Source organism: Manis javanica, chromosome 14 (assembly GCF_040802235.1).
Source record: "Manis javanica isolate MJ-LG chromosome 14, MJ_LKY, whole genome shotgun sequence".
In the NCBI taxonomy this organism is placed as follows: Eukaryota; Metazoa; Chordata; class Mammalia; order Pholidota; family Manidae; genus Manis; species Manis javanica.
This window is the reverse complement of record NC_133169.1, coordinates 45,575,618-45,600,868: the sequence shown is the minus strand read 5'-3', so window position 1 is coordinate 45,600,868 and position 25,251 is coordinate 45,575,618. Positions and strand designations below refer to the sequence as shown.

The following is a 25,251-nucleotide window of genomic DNA, read 5'->3' as shown; positions in this document are numbered from 1 at the left end:
TCTTATATCTCTGTGCTTCTGAATATATCTCCATGAAATTCCACAAAAGTAAATGAGCATTGGTTGTGCAGAACATAAGAGAATAGGTGGACAGACATTTTGAGAGATAAATAGAAAGTCATTGATCAATATATACTTTGAGTTTGGATTCACATTGAAGACTGGGCCATTGTGTTTTATTTCACAAGTACACCACAGAGTTTTGGAGTCAAGGATAGATCTAACTCTAGCTCTGCCACTTCTTAGAAACATAAACTTGGATCAGTGAATATAACATCATCATAGGTTGCAGTCAATTGTTTTGCTGTGGATGAACTTTTAAGAGATGATGGTCTAGAATTCCATTTATATTTGCCGCCATAGCTCCAATTCCATTTTGAAGCATTTTGTTCCAGCATACAAGAACCAGAATTGTTCATCTTTTTCACGACTTTTATCTACCCAAGTCGTCTGAAGACAAAGTCAGAAAGTTTTGGCTGTCTAATTTTGGGTACTGCTTTGGAGGAAGAGGGTCCCTCGGTAACTGCTGGAGTACAGAAGGTACTTTGCAGTCTTGGCCTCTCTCTTTGCATAGTCGTATGCTGTAATCTTTCCATTTCCATTAAACGAGTTATCATGTTCCTTAGAGCCTTCTGCAGGTCCCATCGTAGCTTTCCAATTTTCAGATTTTGAGGGCACGAGTTTGTGCAAGTCCAGAGTGCTGAAAGGAGGAGGAAGGAAATCAGCATATGGAAATACTTCACTTGGTTCCTCAGTGAAAAATTCTTCAACAGTTTCTATTGTTTCTGGCTTTAAGTTCAGGTCCATCTTTTTAAAATAGCTGAGCAAAGTATCATTTGCTTTCTCGTTTTCTGATATATCACTTTCATCAGTTAAGTTTTCTTCCACACTGCTGTTGCCATATTTCAAGTTCCAGTTTGGAGCAGATAGAGTTTCACCATCGTTGCTTTCTATAGTTGAGGATGAAATACTGGGTTTCACTTCTGTCCTTAAAAAAGTCTCCCTCAGCATAGGGCCAGCAGGGATCACGTGGCATCCGAAGTCCAGGGTAAGAACCAACTTGCTTATCATCTGAAACACTTGTTAGTGAGTGGTGCTCAGTGAAGAACCTTATGGTGTCATTAGTTAAGTTAAGGCCAATTACCATTGAAGATTTTTTGAAATTCCTGTTCTCAATGGTAGTTCCGTCATTAAGAGGGTAACTCCAAAACTGAAATATTCCTTGTTTACTATTCTGTGTTCTTTTGTGAGCATGCTCTGACAAATTAAGTTCTAGCATCGGTTGCTCTAGCTGGAATTTCCCAATGTTTCTATAAATCAGTAGAAAACTTTTAACAAAACACATATCTGTTCTGACTCTTGTTCTAAGAATGTACAGTAAGTCCTTGTTGCGGTTAATTTTGCAGGCTGGCTGCTGCACTATCCTTTCCAGGTGGGAGGTTTTTATTTTCAGGAACAGGTATTTCCCGGGGCACTGCAGGCCCTCGTGTCGTCCACAGCGGCGTCCCCGAGGGCGCTGCTGCCCCAGACCCGGGCCCCTGGCGCGCGGGACGGACGGCTTGGCCGGCGCCGCCTCCAGTTCGGCCTTGCTGTGGCGGGAGGACGCGGAGGGCAGCCTCTGCTGGGGCTGCGGCGCCGCGGGCCTCCCCCGCGGGTGGGGCGCTGGTCACCTACCACGGGGCGGGTGCGCCCGCGGCGGCCCCGCATTCCAGCCGGGCGCCAGTACCCGGCGGGCTCCAGCTGCCGGCAACCCCCGGGAAGGGACTGGGCCGCAGCTCCGCCCCCCGCCCCGCCCGGCGTCCGCCGCCCTGGAGCTGCGCAGGCGGCCGGGCCTCCCGCGCCTCTGGTCCCTGGCTCAGCAGCCCCGGGCAACCGGCTGAGGTCCTCGATTGTTTTTTTCGATGAGTGTTCATTTCGATGAGCTCAGATATGGACCAATAAATCATCCTCACATTTGAAGTTCATTTCTGTAATACACACATTTAGTATCTATTTTGTCACACAGTATCATCTTTTTTTAGTGGCAATATTTTCATAAATATGCTATCCTTTAGTGTCTTAGTCTTATGCACCATAACTCAAGGAAAGAACATACATGTTCACAGAATCACTTACTGATTCTATCTCCTATTTCACTATTTTACTACCATTTCATTCGTGATTATTAAGTATAACAGTTTCCAGAGTTGTAAAATAATTTGTGTTTTGCATTCAAAGAGAATTTCATATCTCAAAAAAAGTGTACAAGTGTTAAGGAATCCATTCATTTTAAACATATATGTAAGCATATGTTCATGTATATATTTTACCCAGTTCAGCCAAATATTGTTTTCCTGTTTGAAGTTTCCTGGTTAACGTATGCCTGAATGTAGTAATTGCTTATTCCAAAAAACAGCCATTTTTAATTATAATCAAAGTTCTCTTAAGCATCTGCTAACAACTCAACTCTTATGCGATAAATAAAAACACACATATAATTAAGACATGTCCCTTTTATTACCTCCCCACTTTTGCAAAATCCCTGGATTGGAGACCAGACAGAGACTCGATGGAGACCCTGCTATAGTCATGGAGACCCCTCTATAGTCATCATATACAAAAAGGCATTTTTCTGAATAGACTTCTTTGAAACTTTTCAAACCAGTGTACATACTCACCTCTTATCCTTGCAAATGACATTATGGATACGCAAAACAACCATGGTTCAGCAGCAACCGTAATTCCAGGATATCTTTCCCTGTAGATTAAATATGGCCCTTGTTGTGTATGTGTGTGTTCACTTGGGTTTGTCCACTGAGACTTGAACACGTAGGTTAAGTCACTAACGGCTCGGGATGGCTTTAGGTCAAGATTGGGCAAGGAGTTCTTTTAATCTCTTTAAATGTTTCCACAGAGGAGTTAAGGGTCAAATTCATTGGGGAAAAATAAAAATATATGTATTCAGACACTTGCAATATTATTATGTCTCTACATATTTATATATTCTATACATTTTTATTCAGTATGTGCACAAAATAATGTGTCTGCATATTAATTTGGCAGCTGTGAGCATATTAGCTGGGATTTTTTATATTTTAAAACAGATGTCATAAATTTAATATGACACATTGCATAAATTCTTAATGTATCCCACAGTTATTGTGTAACTTTAAACTTGTTTTATGTTATTTATTTTCAAATTGTCCTATTATGTGGAAATTACCATGTAACTGTAACACTTATAAAATTTGAAATAGGTAGCATATTGATACTATTGCTCTATTTGGTGTGACACTATTTAGATAATATTCAATAATGCATATTTTAATTAAAGAATGCTTTGAATTTCAGATTTCCTATGGCCTCTAGTATTTACATTAATAATATGTTTTCCTTAGGGTAGGATACTTCTAGTCTCATTTAGAGTTTTTTTTTCCAAAAAAATTAACTATTTAAAATGTTGGGCCGTATATATTCACAATATTGTGCAACCATTATCACCATCCATCTCTAGAATATTTTCATCATGCCAAACCAAAGTCTAACCCTATAAACAATAATGCCCCCATTTTTCCCTCCTCTCAGTTCTGCCAAGCACAATTTTCTCTTTCTCTAATACTTCACAGGAGTGGAATCATATAATATTTGTCCTTTTTTGTCATGTTTATTTCACTAGAAAAATGTTCACAAGGTTTTCCCGTGGTGTAGCATGCATCAGAATTTCATTTTTAACGCCAAATACTATTCCATTGTAAGTGTTTACCTATTTATTCACTTCAGAGCATGTGGGCATGTGGGTTGTTTCAAGCTTTTGGTTTTGTGAATTATGCTGTAATAAATGTTGGTGTACAGATACCTTTAATATTTGCTTTAAATTTTTTTCTATATACATAGATGTGGAATTGCTGAATGATACAGTAATTCTACATTAAAATTTTAGAGAAATTCTCATGGTCTTTTTCTTTGTCTCCCAGAAGGAATGCATAAAGACTCCAACCTCTCTGCATTCTTGACAGTACTTGATGTTTCTTTTCTTTTTTCTTATTTGTTCTTTGTTTTCTTTTCCTTCTTTTACTTACATAATAGCTTTCCTAACAGGTATGAAGGTTTATTTCATTGTTTTTTATTTGTATTTACCTAAGGACCAGTGGTGTTGGCCATCATATCATGTGCTCATTGGCCATTTGTTTATCTTTGGAGGAATGTGTGTTTGAATCCTTTACCCATGTTAATTTAGTTGTTTGCTTTTTGTTGTTGAATTTTGGAGTTATTTATGTTATAGATGTATATCCTATATACAAAACATTTTCTCCAATTACATTAGTTGCCTTTTCGCTCTTGAGAGTTGGTTATCCTTTGATGCAGAAAAATTGTAGTTTTAAAAAACTTTTAATAAGGCCAACTTTTCTATATTTTTCTTTTGAAGCCTATAGTTTTGGTGTCCTATCTAAAAAAATCACTGATCACTCACTGTAATGACAATTTTCCCCTATGTTTCTTTCAAGAAATTCATAGTTTTAGCTCTTATTTTTAGGTGTTTGATCCATTTTGAGTTAGTTTTTGTATATTTATGGATAATGGTTCAATTTTATTCTTCCACATGTGAATATTCAGTTTCATCAATAGCATTTGTTGAAAGAACTGTCCTTTCTTCATTAAGTGGCCTTGAAACCCTTGTTGAAAATCATTTCATCATCCATGTAAGAGTTTACCTCTGGATTCTCTATGCTATTCAATTGTTCTGTCTTTTTGTAAATACCACACTGTTTTCTTTATTATAGCTTAATAGTTGATGGTTAAAATCAGGAAGTGTGAGTCCTCCCACTTTGTTCCTTTTAAAGATTTTGTTTCATGAAGATCTCTTCATGCTGTTAATGTGGTGCATTACATACATTTGTTTTCATATGTTGAACATTTCTGACATCCCAGAAATAAATGTAACTAGGCCATGTGTATGATCCCTTTAATGCGATGTTAATTAATTCTATTCAGTAGTATGTTATGAGGATGTTACATAAAGACTCATATCCAGAACGTATTTTCTATAGCATATTTTTCTTATCTTGCGGTATCCCTTTCTGCCTTCGGTTCTAGGGAAATGCTGGTCTAATAGAATGAGTTAGTAAGTCCATCCTCCTTTTTTTGGAAAAGTTTGAGAAGTCCTGGTGTTAAATCACTTTTATATGTTTGGCAAAATTAGTCAATGAATTCATCTACCAGTGATACTCTTTTATTGAGAGGTTTTAATTACTTATTCTGCTTTTTAATTAATTATAAGTGTACTCAAATTTTCTAATTCTTCATGACCCAGTTTTGGTATAGCTTTTGTTTCTAGGAATTTATCCATTTAAATGAGGTTATCCAATATTTTAATACATGATTATTCATACTACCATCTGATAATTGCTTTTATTTTTGTAAAATTTATTATAATTTACATACATTAATTTCCGGTTTTAATATTTTTAGGCTTCCCTTTTTTTCTTGGTCAATGTAGCTAAAGATCTGCTAATTTTCAAAGGACCGTATTTCATGCTGATGGGATTTTTTTCTGCTCTTTTTCTCTATGTAATAATTTATGTAAATTTGTTCTTATAAATATGTATTTCTTCTTTGTGCTAGGTTGAGTTTTGTTTTATTTCTTTTTATATGTCTTTATGCATAAAGTTTAGTTGTTGATTTAAGATATTTCTTATTTTTAATATAAATATTTTAAAACTTCTCCACTTAGCACTGCTTTATATACATTCTGTAAGTTTTATATGTTGGATTTTCTGTTGTTGTTCTCTTATGTCTCTAAGTGGTTTCTTAATTTGCTTTGTGATTTCTTAGACCTCTTGGATTTTAAGAGTGTGTGTTTCATTTCCATATATTTGTGAGTTTTCTAATTTTTCTTCTACTACTTGTTTTTAATTTTTCTATCACTAATGTACAATTACATGAGCAACATTATGGTTACTAGACTACCTCCATTATCAAGTCCCCACCACATACTCCATTACAGTCACTGTCCATCAGCATAGTAAGATTCTATAGAATCACTCCTTGTCTTCTTTGTGTTGCACTGCCTTCCCCGTGTCCCCCCCACTACATTATGTGTGCTAATCATAATGCCCCTTTTTCCCCCTTACCCCTCCCCAGTCCCTTTCCCTTTGGTAAGTGTTAGTCCATTCTTGGGTTCTGTGAGTCTGCTCCTGTTTTGTTCCATTTCATTTTTTCTTTGTTCTTATGCTCCACAGATGAGTGAAATAATCTGATACTTGTCTTTTTCCACCTGGTTTATTTCACTGAGCATAATGCCCCCTGGTTCCACCCATGTTGTTGCAAATAGTAGGATTTGTTTTCTTCTTATGACTGAATAATACTCCATTGTGTATATGTACCACATCTTTCTTCTACTACTGATCTCTAGCTTTATTCAGGTTTTATCAGAAAAGATAAATATTTGATCTTGATTTAAACATTTAGATTTATTACACCATACTTTGTGACCAGACATGTATTCTATCTTGAAGACTGTACCATATGAAATTCGGACAGTTGTATATTCAGATATTGTTTAATGCAGTGTTCAGTATATTTCTGTTAAGTCCAATTGGTTTACAAGTTTTCCAAGTTCATTATTTTCCTATTGCTATTATACCTGGTGGTTCTAACCATTATTGAGAGAGGGATATTGAAATCTCCAACTATTATTGTAAAGCTACTCTCCATTCTTGCAACATTTGCTTCCTATATTTGGGATATCTGATGTTTTGTGTATATAAGTTGGTAATTGTTAAATCTTCTTAGTTAATTGCAGTTTAATTAGTATATAATATTCTTGTTTTACAAATTTTTGACTTAAATTCTACTTTGTTATTAGTATTAATATTAATATTACTTTGTCCAGTGTTGTCTGATAATTGTATGGCATTAGTATTTGGCTAAACTGTAGCCAAAATTAGCCCACCTCTTTCTCTGGCTACATTTGCAGGGACTTTCTTTCTTACATCCTTTTACTTTCAAGCTATTTATGATCTTATCTATACAAGTGTATCTCTAACAGATAGTAGTCAGTGACATTTCTACAAAATCCATTTACCAATCTATACTCTTGATTAGGATTTTCAATCCATCTACAGTTAGAGTAGTTATTAATGAAGAATAAATGTCTTTGCCATTTTCCATTTCTTTATGTAAATCTAATTATTTTTTATTCTTATACTCCCTAGTACCCTCTTTCATTGTATTTAGTTGATTTGATTTCATTGTGAAATGCTTTGATCCCCTTTTATCACCTTTTGCATCTCTTCTCTAGGGTTTTTATTTATAGTTACCATGGTGATTACGTATAATATCTTAGAAGTTTAACAACTTAATTTATATTAATACTTACAGAAGTATTACTTAGATACAGAAACTCTACTTCTATACAGGACTGAGCCACTTAAGGTTATTGGTATCACAAATTAATTTTTATATTTTTATATCTTGTGTACTAATACTATTTTTTATAAATTTATCTTTAAATATTTAGTGAATTAAAGTATTTACAAATCAATATGGTAGTACTATTGATTTTTATATTTTCCTATGTATTTAACTTGCTAAAGATCTTTAAATTTCCACACGGCTACAAGTTACACTCTATCATCATTTCATTTAAACCAGAAGGACTCTCTTTGCCAGTTTTTGTAGAAGGCCAGTAATGATATTTTTTCTTTGGTTTTGTTATGAGACTGTCTTTGGGTGTCTCCTTTTTAAGAGGAAACATTGTCCAGATATAACATTCTCATTTCCCATAAATATTTTTTCCACCATATTGAATATATTATCTCACTGTGCTCCGTTCTCCAAGGATTCTGCTAAAAAATCAGCAAGTATTCTTATTGGGAAGTACTTATTTGTACATGGGAAGTAACTTATTTCTGTCTTCAATATTATCTGTTTGTTTTGACAGTTTGCTTAAATGTGTCTATTTGTGAGTCTCTGTGTTTATCCTTTTTTGGATTTATTTAGTTTCTTGGATTGTATATTAAAATCTTTCTCAAAGTTTGTGAATTTATGTCCTTTTTCATTCAGATAATCTCCAAGCATCTTTCACTCCCATCTCCTTCTGGGACTCCCATAATAAATATTCTATTTCAATTTGTAAGTGCCACATATACCTTTGGCTATGTTTACTTTTCCTCATTCTATTTTCTTTCTCATGCTTAAACTCTCAAATTATGATTTGCCTGTTTGCACTTTCATTATTTTTATATGAATATAAAGGTTTGTTAGAAGCTTCTGTTGAGTATTTCAAGTGAATTTCTCATTTTTTCAAAACTTCAGTGTGAAAATTACTGTTTTTTTTATTTTTAGACTTTACAACTTTCTTATATTCTCATTTTGTTTATATAAAATATCTTAAATACATTATTTTTATTTTCTGTTAAATATTTGACAGAGTGAATTTGGTTAAGTATTTCCAATTTCTGAGATTCCCCAGGAACAGGTTATCCCAGTGTACTTTCTTTTCATGAGTGGACTATGTTCTCCTGTTTCTATGTAAGCTATGTGATTGTTTTTGCTGAAAACTGGGCATTTGAAATAAAACTCACTTCTCCCAGTTCATGCAGACTGGCTCTCTATTATGACAGTCCTTCACTACAATGGGGCTGATTTCAGTTTAGGAATAATCCAGGCAATATCCAAAGCCTTCTGAGATTTTTCTAAGCATGTATCTTTCCTTAGAACTATGGAAAATTCTAAATTTTCCATTATATATGACTGCTCTGGAATGATTTATATTCCATAGGACCCCACCTAATTTTTCCCTGAGTCTATCACTGGACTCTATTTCAGTCTATTGCTGCAGTCAACTCTGTGTCTTCAGTGTCTCTGAAGATTCCCTGAGAAGTGTCTATATTTCCTCTTTAGATGTGATTTAAGTGGAACCTAAACCAGTGCTCAAGGTTGCTGCAAGAGAATTTAGATGTTTGCGTACAAGGTCTGTTTAGTTACCTGTTATTTGAGGGAAGAACCTGGACATTTAGCTGCTGCCTGTTCCAGAGCTCTGGAAGAGGCAGCAGCTAAATGTCAGGTAGCAGCAGCAGGAATGTGTGGAAAGCGGTGAATAAAATTGCCACTATTGCTTGATTAGACATTCACTTGGTTGTCATGGACCTTTGAGTGTTTTGCAACTATAAGCTTAGTTTAGTCATTTCTTCATTTGTTTGATTTTTGTTTAATGGTTCTATGAGTTAACAGAAGCTTGGGCATTCCAAGTCCATTATATTTCTTATTTGAAATAAAAAATCTATAAATTTTGACAATATTTGAATAAGGAACTTTTAGTTTCACAGTAAAATTGAGAGGAAGGTACAGAGACTTCCCACATTTCTGTTGCCCTCACACGCATGTCCCACAGTATTATTAACATCCTCCAGAAGGGAGGTACATTATATTTGTTACATTTGATGAATCCACACTGACACATCATAACCACCCAATGTCCACAGTTTTCCTTAGAGTTCACTCTTGGTGCCCTGTGTTCTATAGCTAAGGACCAATGTATGATGATGTATATCCATCGTTACGATATACAGAGTAATTATTGCACTAAAATCTTCTGTCCTCTCCTATTTCATTCTTCCACTGCCACGATCTCTGGCAACCACTGAACTTTTAATGTATCCATAGTTTTGGTATTTTCAGAATGTCTTAGGTTTGAAATATTTATACAGTTTTTCATAATTGCTTCTTTCACTTTATGTGTGTTTAAATTTCCTCAATGTCTTTTCATGCTTTGATAGTTCATTTGTTTTTATCTCTGAGTATTTCATAGTCTGGATGAACCACTTTATCAGTTGACTCACTGAGTGACATTTTGTTTGCTTTCAAATTTGAGGAATTATAAATAAAGCTATTATAAAACTCCACTTTAGATTTTTGTGTGGAAGAAATTTTTAATTCCTTTGGATACATAGCCAAGTTAATGATGCTCTGTTGAGTGGTAAAATAGGCTTAGTTCTGTAAGAAACTACCAAACTATCTTCCCAAGTGGTCACACCATTTTGTAACTCTACCAGCAGTGAATGATAGTTTCTGTTGTTTCAAGTTCTTGTCAGCATTTAGTGTTGTCAGAATCATGGATTTGCACCATCTGATAGGCAGGTAATGGGGACATATCACCATCTGGATTTGATGATATGATATGAAACATAGTTTCATATTCTTACCATGTTTATACCTTCTTTGATGAGGTTCTTTTTTATTGAAATATACTTGATATATATTTTTTCAGATGTAAAGCAGTGAATCAACAAATACATACATCACTAAATGCTCACTATGGTAAGCATAGTTATCATCTTTCAACATTGAACAAATACAGTATATTTGCCTATATTCCCTGTGTTTTACTTCCATCCAAGTAATTAATTTACTTTATAATTTGAAGTTTGTACTTCTTCATCAGTTTCTTTTCCTCATTGTTGATTTTAAAACCTCTCTATATTTTAATAGCAATCCTTTATCAGATGTGTCTTTTGCAAAGACTCTGAATTTGTGGCTTGTCACTTCCTTGAATTTGTTTTTCAAAGTAGAGTTATTACTTTCAATAAATCTTGCTAATTTCTTTTATTTCATTAACTCTGCCTTTATTTTTGTTACCAAATTTTTTGGCATAGGATTTTTCATACTATTTCTTTATCATTTTATTTTCATAGGATCTGATGCAATCCCCTCTTTCACTTATGATATTGTTAATTTGTGTTCTTAGCCTGGCTAGAGATTTACCAATTCTGTTGATTGTTTCAAACAATCATCTTTTTTCTTTCATTCACTTCTTTATTGGTTTCCTGTGTTCAATTTCACTACATTGTGCTCTTATTCTTTTTATTTCTTTTTTCTTTACTTCAGATGTAATTTGATATTATTTTATTGTCCTTGAGATGAAAAAATAGATTATTAATTTTAGATCGTTCCACTTTTTAAATATATGCACTCAATGCCATAAATCTCCCTGTATGTACAGCTTTCTTTTCAACTCATACATGTTGATAAGTTGTCATTCCTTTTGTTTAAAGGTATTTTACAAATTCTCTTGAAATGACATTATTTACACATATATATTGCACAGGTACATTGTTTAACCTCCACAAATTTTGGAATTTTCTTATCTTTCTTATATTGATTTCTGATTTAATTTCCCCTGAAAAAAGACATTGCAGGATTTCTCTTCTAGTTGAGGTGTATTTTATGACCCAGAATGCAGTCTGTATTGGTGTATATTCCATGTAAGCAAGCAGAATGTGTATGGTGTTTTTGGGTGAAGTAGTCTATACCTGTATAGATTTTCTTGTTTAGTGTTAAACTGGTATAATTTTGTATATCTACTTACATTTTACTTATGTTGCTTATATTTAAAGTTTAATTTTTATAGGCAACATATGGTTGAATATTGTTTTGTAATACTCGCAGGATTTTAAAAAATTAATTGATGCTTTAGACCATTGATATTCAAATAATATTACTGGCTTAATATCTACCATATTTAATACAGTTTTCTATCCATTGCCCTTGCTCTTTGCATTTAACATTTTCTGCCTTTCTGTGACTTTTAAGATTCCATTTTCCTCTCTAATTTTTATGATGTAAGTTGTTTTATTTTTTTTCATGGTTGCTTCAGAGTTTGCAATACAGATATATAACTATTTGAAATCTACTTTCAAATAACACTATATGTTTTCAAGGCTACTTTTAGCATGTTATAAAAGCAAAATAATTACAATTCATCCCTCTTATCATTTATATCTTTGCTGTCATTATTTTCAATTATATATAAGCACACATATGCATAAATGGTACATATGTAATCATAATACTTGAGTACATTGCTATGATTGCGATTTTGAACAAACTGTTAACATTTAGATCAACTTAAGAATAAAAAAATGGGAGTTGGATCCAAGATGGTGACATAGAAAGAGTCTGAGTCCACATCGTCCTGTGTGTTCACTGAAAGTGCACCTGCACGCCCACACACTTACACGTCTACCCACCTACACACTGACAGACCTGCACACCTGCACACCTACACACCCACACACCTGCACACCTACACACCTATATACCAAATTTTCCCCCACACCTATTTATCCTGGGGGATGGATGTCTGAGAGTACGCCTACTGCACAATGAGATAAAATAAAATTGAACAATGTCAGGAGAGACAGAGATGCAGTAATGGAGGAAGAACAACCACCAGTCAGTGTAGTCCTGGAGTAGGGAGGGATATTACTGAAGTACCTGAGTGCAGACCCACCTGCCATGGGCACTGAAAAGTTTGTGTGTGTGAGGGTTTAAACTCAGCCACCAAATGGCACAAAACTCTTAGAGCTCTGTTAAGGGTCAGAGGTGCTTCCATCACCACTGTGTATTCCCCTGAGCACTACCAGCAGGAACCAGAGCAGGGTGAGCACTGGCGTTCCAATCCCTGCAGGCACTGCTGCACAAATGGGGGCACGGTGAATGTCTGCCATTCTCTATAATCCCTCCACACATTGTTGGTGAAATTGGTACCAGAGTGAGCTACTCCTTTTGTGTTACCCCAGCATGATTCTAGTGAGGATGGGAGGAGGGTGCATGTCATTTATGTTGTGCTCCTACACTGACAGTGTAGACAAGAGCAGTTTCAGTGAACCCACAAGTGCCTTATTGGAGGTGGCCTCTTGGCTCTTGCACACACACTAACATGTCCGTCTGAGATCCATCAATCTCACCAAGGTGATAGGAGTGCAAAGCTCATGTGGGCTTAGTCTACCTGTGCCCTTTCCATCTCTGGACCCCACACTAGTGTGGCCCCCAACAGGTGCCAGACTGGGAGAATCCCACAGAGTCCATATGCCTCCAGCTGCCTCATTATCAGGCCCTTTCTTGCACCAATTGGAGAGACCCTCAGACAGTGCACCTCTGTTTCCAGTTGCCCCCTCAGAAGGGTCCCACCATGCTATTCACTGGGAACTCCTGGGACTGCACCACTTTGATGCTATTACCCAGCCAGTAAAGCCCTTTCTGGCAGTCAAACAAAAGACATGTAGCCCATGCCCTGAGAGCCCCAAAACTGAGACACAACCTTCTTATGCTCAGTCGGCCTCCAGCCAAAGCCACCAGGGACATGCAGTTTACCTAGGGGACCTTCCCGTCCAAGGCCCATCATTTAAATCTTGGAGAGGAAACACCTTCAACTAATTCATAAAATCAAGCACAGAAATGAAAACCAAATAAGAAGACAGATGAATATACTTCAAATGACAGAGTAGGACAAAACTTCAGAATAAAAATGGAATGAAGGGAAATTAACCAGTCTACCTGAAAAAGAGTTCGAAACAATGGCTGTAAAGATGCCATCAGAATTAAGATAAGAATGGATGGACTAAAGGAGGACTTCACTACAAGATAGAACATATAAAAAAGAACCAATCAGAGATGAAGAATACAATAAATGAAATAAAAAATACAGTAGACTGAATCAACAGCAGATGAGAGGATGTATAAGAGCAGATGAGTGATTTGGATGACAGAGTAAAGGAAACCAATAAAGATAAATAGAAGAATGAATAAAAAATTAAGAAAATAAGAATAGGTTGAGAAAATTCTGTGACAACTACCAATGTCCTAATATTCTTATTACAGGGTCCCAGAAGAAGAGGAGAGAAAGGGGTGGAGAAGTTATTTTAAACATAACTGAAAATTTCCTTAACCTAGAGAAGGGAATAGACATGCAGGTCCAGGAATCACAGAGAACCTCACCTTAAACATGAAGGAGGTATACACCAAGATACATCATATTTAAATATCAAAGCTCAAAGGCAAAGAGAGAATATTAAGAGTACAGATGGAAAAGTCACAGATTTCCTAAAAGGGGTGTGCTATATGGCTATCAGCTGATTTTTAAGCAGAACCTCTGCAGGTTGGAAGAGAGTGGCATGATATAGCCAAAGTACTAAAGCAGAAAGGCCTAAAACCAAGAATGTTCTACAAGTAAGGCCATCATTCGAGTAAAGGAAGAACAGATAAAGGGCTTCTCAGGTAAACACAGGTAAAGGAGTTCACCACAAGCAAAGCAGCCTTACAGGAAGCACTAAAGGCACTACTGTAAGAGGAAAGGAAGGTCAAACCTAGAAGCAAGAAAATCATGAAGGAAACAATTTCACCAGTCAAAGCACACAGACAGCAAAGGCAGCAATCAGGTAAAAGCTAGTACGAAGGTTCAATGACAAAAGTAGTGAAATCAACTACTTCTAAAAATTATAAGGGAATCATTAAATGCAAGGTGTTAAATAACACATCATATATATAAAATGTAGAAAAGGGGGAGTTAAACTGTAGTGCTGTAAGAATGCCTTCACATGTAAGTGACTGTGAACTTAACCCAGAAGGCTGCATGAGACTACCCGGCTGTGACAGATCAAAGACCCATAGAGATGCTCAGAACTAAAGTGAAAGGAATCCAACTAAAGAAAGTCATCACAAAGAGCGGGAGAGAACAAGAGAAGAAGAAAGAGCCAGAGAATGGCACCAAAAACACCAGGGAAATGTTTGGCGAATGGCGGTAGTACATAACTATCAACAATTACTTTAAATGCAAACAGAATAAATGCTTCACTCAAAACATATAAGGTGACTGAATGGATAAGAAAAAATGGCTCATCTACATGCTGCCCACAAAAGACTGACTTTAGTTCTAAAGATACACACAGACTGAAACTGAAGGGATGAAATAAGTATTCTATGTAAACAAGAATGATAAAATGACCTAGAGAAGCAGTACTATGTCAAAGACTATAAAAATACATAAAAGTACCTTATATAATGATTAAGCGTTCAATCTAGTAAGAAGAGATAACAAGGCTTAATATCTATGCATCCAACAGAGGGGCACCTAATGCAGAGCAAATATGAACAGACTTGCAGGGAAGCACTGACAGTAAACAATAACCACAGGGCATTTTAACACCCCACTTACATCAATGGATGTACATCATCCAGACAGAAAATCAGTAAGGAAATAGTCCCTTTGAATGACACATTAGACCAAATGGACATAAGACATAAAGAGCATTATACCCAAATAGCAGAATACTCATTCGTTTCAAGTGCACAAGATGCATTCTTCTGGACTGATCGTATGTTAGGTCACAAAAAAATGTCAATAAATTTAAGAAAACTGAAATGATACCAAGCATCTTTTCTGACCATGACAGTATGAAACTGAAAATCAATTACAGGAAAAATAATGGAGAAAAAAACAAACACATGGAGGCTAACCAGCATGCTATGAGATAATGGGTCAGCAAAGCATTTAAAGAGAAAATTCTAAAAAAATACTTCAAAGAAATAGAAACACAATTCAAAATATTTTGAATGAAGAAAATTAGTTATAAGAAGGAAGTTTATAAAGTTACAGGCCTACATCAAGAATAAAGAAAGATCTCAATCTCACCCTAGACCTAAAGTAACTAGAAAAAGAAGATGAAACAAAGCCCAGAGTTACTAGAAGGAAGGAAATAATATGTATCAGAGCAGAAACAAATGAAATAGGGACTAAAATATTACAAAGGATCAATGAATGTAAGAGCTGTTTCTTTTGAACAAAAGTGCTATAGCTACACTCATTGAAAAAAAAATAGAGGACTCACGTAAAATGAGAAATGTAGGATAAGTTACAACTAACATAACATAAATACAAACAATTATAAGAGAATGCTATGAAAAATTATATGCCAAAAAATTGGACAACTTAGAAGAAATGGATAAATTCTTCCCAATCTAAATCTCCCAACACCAAACAAGGAAGATATGGAGAATCTTAACAGATAGTATTCTAGTATGAAATTGAAGCAATAATAAAAAATACTCCCAACAAATGAAAGTCCACATCCAGATGTCTTCACAGGTAAATTCTACCCATTTAAAAATGAGTTAATACTCATCATTATCAAACTATTCCATAAAAGTGAATAGGAAGGAAAGTAAAATTTATTCTATGAGGTCAGTATCACATTGCTACCATAAATAAAGACACTATAAAAAAATATCAATATCCTGATGAACGTAAGTGCAAAAATCCTCCTCATATTAGCAAACCAAGTTCAAAATACATTAAAAGGCTCATTCCCCATGACCACACGGAATTTATTCCAGGATGCAGGGATCATTCAACATCTGCAAATGAATGACTGTGATAAACCACATTAACAAAATGAAAGAAAAACCATATGGGCACCTCAATAGATGATGTAAAAGCATTTGATAACATCAACATCAATTCAGAATTAAAAACTCTCAATGAAGTTAGATGGAACAGACCTCAATGTAATAAATGCCATATATGAAAAATTCACAGATAATATAATACTCAATGGTGAGATGCTGGAAGCTTTTCCTCTAAGATCAAGAATAAGACAAAGATGTCTACTGTCACCACTTTTATTCAACATAGTCTTAGGAGTCCTAGCCACAGCAATTGAACAAAAGGAAATACATAAAAGACATGCAAATTGGTAAGGAAGAAGTAAAACTTGATACTATTTAGATGGCATTTTATATTACATATAGAAGGCCCTCAAGACTCCAACAAAAAAACTAGTAGAAATAATAAATTAATTCAGTAAAGTTAAAAAGTATTTTTACTTTTTAAGTATTTCTCAGAATGGAACAATATGAGCCAACTAAAAATATATAAAAAATCAATATACAGAACTCATTGCATTTTTATATATAAATAAGGAACTAACAGAAAAAATTAATTAGTACCATTTACAACTGCATCAAGAAGAATGAGATACTGAGGGACACATTGAGCTCAGGTGGTTAAAAATATGTACTCTGGAAAGTACAGGGTACTGATGAAATAAATTGAAGAAGACACAAATACATGTAAAGCTATTTTATGTTCATGGGTAGGAAGAATTAATATTGTTAAAATGTCTATCCTGCCCAAAGAAATCTACAGATTCAATGTAATCCCTATCAAAATACCAATGGCATTTTTCATTAAAATTTTTTCTAGAACCCTAAAATTTTTATGGAACCCCCCCAAAAAAACCCAAGTAGTCCAAGTAATCTTCAGAATAAAAAACGAAGCTGTGGGTGTCACACTTCTTGATTTCAAACTACACTGCAAAGCTACTGTAATCCTAACAGTATGGTAGCAGCACAAGAATGGTTTCATAGAGCCCTGGAACAAGCTAGGAGTCCTAAAATTAGTCCACATCTATGCAATCAGTTGATACGTGAAAAATTGTCCATCCATAGATGAAGGCATTCATCTCTGAATGAATATAAATTATTATATTTACACTATATATAAAGTAATGAAATCTTGCTTTTTGTGGCAACATGGATGAACTTCGATGAGATTATGCAAAGTCAAATAAGTCAGAGAAAGATGAGTACCATATGATTTCACTTATCTAAAAAACAAAACAAATGAACAAATAAACAAAAGTGAAATAGACTAAAACACAGAGAACAGACTGGTGTTCACCATAAAGGAGGGGGTGTGGAGGTTGGGTGAAATAGGTGAAGTGAAAAATTTACAGAGAATGTTTCGTATCTTGATCTGTGCCATGATTGTATGAGTACAAACACATGTCAAAATCGTGAAGTGGTATAATAATATTTATGTATTTTATTGTATGTACTTGAATTTTTAAGAAGCAGGTAAAAATAATCTAATAGAAGGTTCTTTACACATTGAAAATCATTTCTCCTCTTTAAACATTAAAATAAACATTTAGAAGGTATGATTGAATCCTTACTATGAAGATATTTAATTTTCATGAAGTCATAGTCTAAATGGAATAACTAAAAATTACTCATTGGTTCCAATAAAAACTCTAATGGACCATGCACATATTTTCGTGACCTTCTTCAAATTCTTTTACCTTACAATTTTTCATCATCTATAAAACTAGGTAAATAATAAATACCTGACAGAGATTTTGCCAAAGGAAGTAATTTTTTTAAGAATTAAACAAATGATAGGCAGTGGTAGTAAAAATGATTTTAAATACTACCTTGGTAGCAGAGTTAATAATTCAGACAAGTTTAAATGTATATTTTGATTTCAGCTTAATTTGTTGTATCTTGTATTGAAAACTAAAGGGCATTTTAAGAAAAACTTTGCTTTTTCTCAATTAGTATGTCAAAATTTATCAGAGTTGTTCTCATTGCTGGACTCTGAATGTTATTTAAATGATGGATCATATTGTTCCATTCTGATAAATACTTTGGCAATTTCATTTTTTTCTTACACATTTTCAGAAACCACCCTAGTCATACTAAATGCTCTTGCATTTAGTTTCTAATTTATCTCTTATATTTCCTTATCTCTCCCTTTTTCTTTATACTTTCTATTGCTTATTGGACTGTTGGCTGTGATCAAGTGTATTTACAGGGAGATTTTCTATTTTCTATTTGTTTTTCAAAATTTTGAAAGAATCACTTATATTGGCTGAAATATATACATAATTTTCAAGAGCACTTCTTATTTTTGTACATATATCTTACAATCTCTGAAGACATTGCTGTTTATTGTCCCGGCCCGAGGGACGAACCTGAAGTGTGCCGGAGACGCCTGCAGAAATGAGACAAGCAAGAGACACAAAGAATGACCAGCAAGACAGGATGTCTGATCAAGCTGGCAAAGTTTATTGTTTACAGGCTCAATTTATACAAGTAGCAAGTAAGGGGTGGGTCAGGAGATAATTGGACTTTAGGTGGTGCCGGCGGGGAGGTGTAGAAGGGTGATTGGGTCTTGGTAGGCGCTGACGGGAACGGAGGACCCGAAAGAGAAGCGGGGACTTCGCCATTTTGGGGGCGGGGGAGGTGTTTCTTGCTTAACAAAGGACAGAAAAGGCACATGCTGTGTGGTAGCCCAACTGCTAACTCTGACTTAGAAATGCAAATGTTGCCAGGTAAATTAACCCCAGCTCTAACCTAGGAGTTCACTAAATGTGCTTCTTAGTGATAGGGGAAAACTTGTTTCTAACGTGTGGATGGGTTCATTGTTGCCGACTTTATAGGAAAGATTTCCAGCTGATTTTACAGGAAAGATTTTTACTCAAAACGTTGCTGTTGTCTTAAGGCTCTTGTGACCGAATCTGCTTAAAGGCCCACAGATTTGCTCCCAACAGTTTATCTTTAATATAGATTTGGCTATATTTATCTTTCCTTCCCAATTTTTGGTATGTGTATATTTTAATTTCCTCTTCTCTCCTGGTGCCTTCCTCAAAAATGTGATAATCTATAGCTTTTTAATTTTATATGGGTTGTAGGTATAAGTAGTTCATGTTTGCCCAGAATTTTCCTAATATTAAAGCAAAAGTCCCGTGTTCTAAGAATCCCTTCATTTTGTGCAAACTAGGATGATTGGCAACCCACTGATGTGGGCTCTTATGCTCAAAATATGAGCATAAGAAAGAACCTTGAAACATATTTAAGTTTCTCTGTCATATTTTGGGATTCCTGGGAGAATAATTGGGGTGAATACGTGGATTCCAGGAGATGTAGAGGACAGTCTTCCCTCTGCTGAGGGGTACACAAGTGAGCTGGAAGGTTTTTGATGACTATCATAGAGGAATTTAATACTAAGGACCATTAATTTGTTCCTGATGGTGTTAAGCAATAATCACTTATTTCTGAGTCCATGCCATTTCTGTTTCTTGATTTTCAAGAAAGTGTATTCAGAAATTTAGGACAAGTGACACCAAGAAGAAGATGCAGCTCATCAACAGGAGAAAAAGTCGCAGTCATGCATATATGCCTTAAAGGATAAGCAAGGAATGTGATCCTGAATATTAAACCCAAATTGCCTTCTGTTGAATCACTTAGTTCATTCATATCATGAACCATTCCACATTCACTTACACTGATATTTAAGTTGTGCTCAGCCTTGGCAACATGAATTATCTTATGCTTGAAATATTTGATTCTTTCATAAGTGCATTTATGAAAGGAAGTCATTCATCTGTAATCCTAATGCTTCTCACCTCTTGTGACTTTCTGTAGCAAAATGGGGTTTCTCTCTCAAAATAGAAAACACCAATTATTTTTTTCAGGAAGTTAGTACTTCATGAAAAATTCATAATGGGACTAAAAATTTGAAAACTAAGTAAACAGCTCTCATTTCTTTAATCATCATGCATGAGCTGGTGGATTTGGGCTCCCAGTTTCAGCAGAAATCCTTGGAGTCCATGTCAGCCTGGGATGGCTGCACCTTTGGGATGTAGGGATGGGTTGGATTATTTTGTCTGGGTTAGAAATGGGAAAGCTGGCTTCCCTGACAGCTCATCGTGCCCTGCAGTAGTGATTACACAATGCATGTGAGACCTCAGGAACCACTACTATGTCCTTGACGGTCTGATGGCTGTACTTCACCTTGTGTGGCCTGATCAGGATGATTCACCATCTTCCTCCGTGAGATGGCGAACGTATGCCGAGCTCCCACAGGTGTTACAGGAGTTGGACATGAAAAATGCCATTGATAACCCAGGACATCATGACCTGGATGAGTAGCTATTTACCTCCAACACAGACATGCTGTCTGTAAATCATCCCAGAAAACAAACAAAACAAACACCATACTGCTCTTTGTGCTTGCCCTTCAGGCACTCTGCCAAACCTTGTATCAAAAGCCGTCGGTCCAGATCCCCGCCTTAATCAGATCCTGAGCTCTACTTGTCTTCTAATTGGCCAGAACTGCAGCATCCTCTCTTTTCAGATAGACAGCTACACTGACAAATGAATCATTTAAATGGAACTAATGTGTATAATCATTTGAGATGCCTACCTGTTCATATCGTTTTTGTTTAGAGTATGAAGTCCACATGAACATGTGACTTTATAACTAGTCTCCCCTATGTGGACACCTGCTGCTGCCTGTTGGAGATGGCAGCCTGCAGCCACATCACACCACTCAAAAATCCCCTTTCCCCCAGCAGGGCCCCCTTCCCTACCTTGTCCAGTATGTGAACTCCTGCTTCCATTTTAATTATCCTCTTAAGAGCATCCTGTTGTGTAAAAGGTCAGTTCAGGACAGATGCATTTTTGCAGTGTGCTTCTATTTTAGTTCACCTACACTTGTATTTTAGCATCCATCATCCATCATCATCATATTTCAAGTTCTTACATTTCATGAATGTGGCAGTCTTGATGGTGTGGCTGTATCTTTGTATCCATAATTCAGGTGAGAAGGTCACACACTGCATCAATCACTTCACTGTTCTTCAGCTTCTTTCTCGGACTCACTACTGTGGTCACAGAAGTTCTTCCCAGAAGTGAAGATAGCGTATGCTTTAGAGCTCCATGATATCAAAAGTTCACGCGTCACCATGTAGTTCTTTGAAATGTATTTTTTACAAAAATCTGTGTACAGCAATTCGATAGTCATTAGAATCTATACATCATTTTCTTCTTGAAGACCTCTAGTAAATGGGATCCACGTCAATTTATCAGTGATTTATCCCAGTGCTTAACAGAGAGCAGTTATTTAGTAATTGTAATAAATGTGCTCTCAAAGCATTTTTATGCTCCTCAATAAAATCAAAAGTTAAAGCCAGCAGAGCACCACCTTCCTACCCTCTGGGTGGTGCCACACACATGCACTGACACTTCCTGTGTATTTTATGTTGAAAAGTACAAGCTCACCTCTCAATTTTATACTTGACACTTAGGTGTATGTTGGAGATATATCTGGAACCGTGATCTAGGTTTCTGATCTTGGAAGCTAAAAATTATAATATTTGTCTGATTTTGTTTGTGTCTGTTTGGCAATGTTCCCTGCCATCAGGACAGTGGAAAGAGAGTTGCTAAGGGTGCCTTAGGACAGCCTGGTGGGAGAGGCAATAAAAACTCCCCAGATGTTTTCACAGACTTTATCTCTGCCAGTTAGTTGCAGAAAAGACAAATGTTATTTATTTGAACATTTAATTTTATTGAAAAAATATTTTGTTGAAGTTTTCTGTATTTCTATATTCTGCATACCAATCTCCAGTAAAGATAAAATTATGAAGTGCCCACACATACTAAATTAAATTGACCAATATGTCTTATAAGTTAAAATAAAATGAGATGAATTTGATTAGATACATAATTTGACATATATTATTATATATATGCATATACCTAATTTTATTTCAACTTATTTAATTAGTGCATATTATATTATTTTATAAGTTCTTTGGCTGAAAACTTTGATCTTTTAGTTTTTAATGTTTCACTCAATTTGGATGATATATTTTAAAAAATTTTAGTAAACATGAACGTGGTGAAAAGGTGCAAACTCTTTGTTATAAAGTAAAAGGATTATGCATATTTAAGTTTTTACTTTTTCCATTCTGATGAAAATAAATAATATGAATTTTTACCAGAATTATATGCCAGAGTAATATAATTGAATATATGAATTTTAAGCCAGAAAATACAAATAATATGAATTATTACCACAGGAAAAGTATTTTTCACTGAAGCTTATGAGATTTTGAAAATGTGTATTAACACAGTTTTTAGTCTAGATGATGACACCTATTTGTTCTGTTTACTACGTCTTCAATAATAGAATTAATGATAATGTGGCTCTGGTATAAAGGTTGAAAACAGAAAATGTTTAAAATTTCCTGGCTAAGAAAATGATCTCAGAGTCAATGTGCATTGAATTTGCAACACAAGGAACTTGGACAAACCATTCTTTTGTGAAGATTATATCCTTGATTTTCTACATATAAAAGGTGAAGCCTTGAAGACACAGAGTACAGTGTTTATTTTATTTAGATGACAAAAAAATATGTCTGTGGTGAAAGAGTTGTCAAAACCCTTTGTTTGACCTATGGAGGGAAGTCAGAAAATAATTTCAACAGAGAGGTAAGACATTTTACTTAAAATGAACCCCAGGGGTCACAGGCACAGGTATGGGAGAACTGAGATAAGCACCAATTCCCGGCTGCATTTGGAGGCCTAAACTGGAGAGGCCTGTGGTCCGGATCCCAGAGCAGGGCCATCCTGAGGGCATAGCTGACCGGTGCACAGGCACCTGCAGGAGAGCAGATGGGTCAGATGGCTGCGTGTGTCCTCAGATGCCAGCACAACCTGGAGCGTGTGGCACAGGGCCACAGCACAGGCCTGGGATGCAAGCAGGAGACCAGGGGTGAGGCTAGAAGGCATCTGGTCCAATGAAGGGCGAGGTGGAGGCTCAGCCGCATGCGGGTGGAGTTGCCAAGATCCTGTTCCCTGCAGTGCATGGCCTGTGCTTGGAGAGCCAACGGTGAGAACAAGACTCAAGTCAGACTTGTGCTCAGGGTTAAGTAAATGCTGTCAAGGAAGCTGGCGAGAGCCCGGGGAGGGGCTCAGGCCAGAAAACTGAATACTAGTTCTCCAACTGCAGTTCTGATCAGGAGGAACTGTACTAAGGCCGCTATTTTGTCTTTCCTGAGTCCTAGGAAGAGTATCCACCCTACACTGGCCCATTATAAATCTAGTCATGCTTCAATCTCTTGAAGGGATGATTTTTTCATTTTTCCTTCTGTGAATGTGAATAGGGTCTTAGAAGTTTAGAATAGAGAGGTAAACTAGTATTTCAGTGTATGAAAGTGGTGAAATACAGGAAGCAAAACATAAATGAAATTAGAATAAACAATATGTAAGTTAAAACCTGGATAATTTTAACACATCCCCTAAGCCTATGATTACCTGTGTTATTTTTAGGTAGCATACAAAAATATAAAAATATTATAATTCTTCACAGCTGGATAATTTGTTACTTTTATATAATTTTTAAATTCCAGTTTACATTTGCATAGGAAAGTCTGGACGAATATTCTTAAAGTATTTAATTATAAATATAATTCATATTACTTAAAAAGTTGTATATAGTTTAGAAAGAAGTTGATTTAATCTACTTCACATTTTTTCTAAGCCTATACATAGGGTGCTGCACATGTTATTTTACAAGGAGAAAAAATAAGTGGTCATTAAAATCCTCACATATTTTCCATTAAGTATATCAGAAAACTTGGCAATGTGTTGAATCATTTCTATCACAAGTTATCAAATTACTAGGAGAAATTCTGGTACTCGTGCGCTGTACTAGTTAATGTGATCAGGGCGAACTATCACAATAAGGAACCGCCGCGTCTGAAGGCAGAACAGTTTGCTCGTCTCTGACGCCGCCTCTGACATGGGTCGGCTCGCCCTCCTTCCTTTGCAGCCGCGTCCTCTGTGCCCTGTGACGCCCATGCCTCCTGGGCTGCGGAAGCCAGAGGTGGAAGGTCGGGGATGATCTGTTTTAGTCACACTCATTGTCTTCTGCACAGAGGTAATCATGTCACTACAACTTAAATTCCATGGAAGGCGGGGAATAAAGAAGATCGTATGGATACTTGTTAAGCACAGTCTTTGGAAAATGTGCTGAACATAATATAAAATAGATGGAGTATCTGGACAGAGTTACTATTAGTGAAAAATGATCTTGTATCTAGTTAAAAGAGGGTGAGGTGGTAATTAAATGAGGGGTTTCTTTTATTCAATTTTCTTCCTTTGTACAGGGTTGTCTCCAAGTGAGATTTCAATGTCTATAAATATGGGTGAAAAGATGAATATGGATGTATTCAGCGTTATGAGATAGAGAAAAGTCACAAACACCTTAAGAGGAACTTTTCTTTAAATCCTCATACTACTCTCAAGATAATATAGTTTTGTTACCAACTACACCTGGGGAAACACACTGAGATTAAACAACTCATCCTGTTGATGTGTATTACCCAGCAGTAAATGAATTGACCCCAGGAACATTTTACCACTAAGCTAGCCTAAATAAGTCATAAATAGATAGCTTTATTGATTGCCAACTTGTGCTAATTCATGCAAGTAGGAATCAATCAGAAAGTTTTACACAATTGGCCTATTACCCTTTAAACTTGCTACTTGATGGCTTGTATATTCCATTAGAAGCCCCAGCAGAGGCAATAGTCAGGGACAGCATGGACTTAAGAATATTGAATCACTACTGTCCCAGCCCCTGTTTGGCCTTCTATGGTGAAAGCTGTGTCATGAACTTAAGTGTCTCGGATAAAAAAAATGCAGGTTAGAGTCATGGCAATCAAGACTTTTTACATGAGTTGCTATTTTCCTGTCCAAAAATCTTTGCAACTAGTTAATACATATTTCATATCTTGCATCCCATCATGTAGCTCAGAGAATTAATGTGATGTTTCATATCTGGGTCTTATTTGCCTTAAATAATAT

At 35.8% G+C, this 25,251-nt stretch overlaps 1 pseudogene; it reads right to left on the bottom strand.

The window, feature by feature from the left end:
* Positions 1 to 242: 242 nt before the first annotated feature.
* On the bottom strand, positions 243 to 1,913 carry LOC108391463 (protein FAM217A pseudogene; annotated as a pseudogene).
* Between the last annotated feature and the right edge of the window lie 23,338 nt (positions 1,914 to 25,251).